Consider the following 2,061-nt stretch of genomic DNA (forward strand, 5'->3'; position numbering starts at 1 on the left):
GCAACCTGGCTTTGGGCGTGAACCTCACCAGTATCTCCAAAATACTAGTGCGCTGGCAACGCAGACATTATTACACTAAAGACTGAAGATAATCCGGACAACTTGGCACTAGTATTTGAAGGTACAAATTAAGAAGAGTTTTCAGACTATGAGATGATGTTAATGGAGTTAGATGTGGAACAACTTGGGATTCGAGAACAAGAGTATAGCTGTGTAATCAAGATGCCTTCTGGCGAATTTGCATGTATATGTCGAGGTTTCAGTCATATTGAAGGTGCTATTGTACTTTTCCTGTGTAAAAGACGGAGTGAAATTTTCTGGAAGTGGGGAACTTGGAAATATTAAGTTGTCACAAACAAGTAATGTCAATAAAGAAGAGGAAGTTGTTACCATGGAGATGAATGAGCCAATTCAGCTAACTTTTGCACTGAGATATCTGAACTTCTTTACAAAAGTTACTCCACTCTCCCCTATAGTAACACTCAGTATGTCTTCAGATGTACCCCTTGTTGTAGAGTATAAAATTGCTGATATGAGACATTTGAAGTACTATCTGGCTCCCAAGATTAAGGATGAGGAAGGATCCAAAAAAATAAAACTAAGCTCTTTGAGAACTGCTTCTGAGATTCCAGCATGTCCTTAAGTCTATTCTTTCATCAAATTTGTACCTCTGAGTACATATGTAAGTAATGTTTTCTGTAAATAACCTATTATTTTTTGTCCATTCTCTACAATGTATTTAAAGGACAAAGCCTAGGTCAAATCTGGTTTTATTAACCTAGAACTACTTCTGACTTACCTAGAAATACTCCTTAGAGTTTTTATATAAAGGGTTTTGAATATTAATGCAGTTTTAAGAATTGTTTTCAATTTAAATGAAAGTTATTTGAATCTCAAACATCACAAGACAGTGCCTTCATTTGGACGATGACTATTGCAAGAATCCTAGGGAATTCACAGCTAATGCTACCTTTTCATGTAAATGTGTTTATTTTTTTTTAGTCTAGAGCAGCCATATGTAAATACATTACATATAGCTATATAAAGTACTCCAAATACAGCAGATGATATTTTGGGGGATTCATTTACCAAACTTAATTTGATATTTTTCTAACTTGAGCTCAAGAAATGAGTAGGGGAGAGTAAAACAAATCCTATATACATATTTCATTGTTTTGTCATTTTTGTTAGCAAAACCTAATGCTTTTTCAGAAGTTTAATGTACTCAAAGTTGTGTAGATTTTATTATGACTAGCATTGTTAAGGGCAGTGTTTCTTTAGCCTAGGGAACATTTTACAGGAATCTTGGAAGTTTTAGCAAACCTGTGAAAGGGCCCCAAGGAGTATGTTTGTACAAAAATAATTTCTCCAGTATTAGTAGCCTTATTTGGGACTTACGCTCTTAAACGATGAAGAGAGCTTAAATTCCATGGATGTTGGATTTAACCAAGAAAGTGAAAAGGCCCAACAATTGTGAAACAAAACTGTTGAAATGTTCCCAGTAATTGTGTTATACGGTCACAAACTGGCTTCTTTGTTGTAATACCTAGGATGAGTTCTAGTTATTAAACTTTAGAACACGCTGTATTCATTGGGTCACCATTCAATACCTTTTGTGTGCCTGTAGGGGAGGGAGATGGGCAGCAACGGGGCCTGATGGCACTTTTTTGGATGATGAAAATATTTTATCTATGCTGGTGATGTTTCCAAGATTATGCATTTGTCAAAACTCATCCAATTGTACTTTAGTGTATGTAAATTATACCTCAATAAATCTGTGACTTTAAAATGCAAAAAAAAATAAATAAATAAAAAGGAAACATTTAAAATGGTTCAGGGCGTGTGCTCTGAAATCATCCTACTGGAATTCTGCAACCACATTATGAATTAGTGACTTTATAAAAGCTTTCTTGGCTTGGCTTTGCTCACTTATAAAATTTGTCAGTTGCTATTTTATAAGAATGGTATCAGGCTTATGCAAGTTAATATTGTACCTTGAGCACTATCTGACACATGGTAAGCTATCAATAATTGTTATCTCATCTCATGACATTAAAAAAA

General features: G+C 34.6%; 1 pseudogene; it reads left to right on the forward strand.

Moving 5' to 3' along the window:
• Positions 1–2: 2 nt before the first annotated feature.
• Positions 3–643, forward strand: LOC109377544 (proliferating cell nuclear antigen pseudogene; annotated as a pseudogene).
• Positions 644–2,061: the final 1,418 nt, after the last annotated feature.

The sequence above is a fragment of the Hipposideros armiger genome, unplaced genomic scaffold, assembly GCF_001890085.2.
Source record: "Hipposideros armiger isolate ML-2016 unplaced genomic scaffold, ASM189008v1 scaffold_1442, whole genome shotgun sequence".
NCBI classification, from domain to species: Eukaryota; Metazoa; Chordata; class Mammalia; order Chiroptera; family Hipposideridae; genus Hipposideros; species Hipposideros armiger.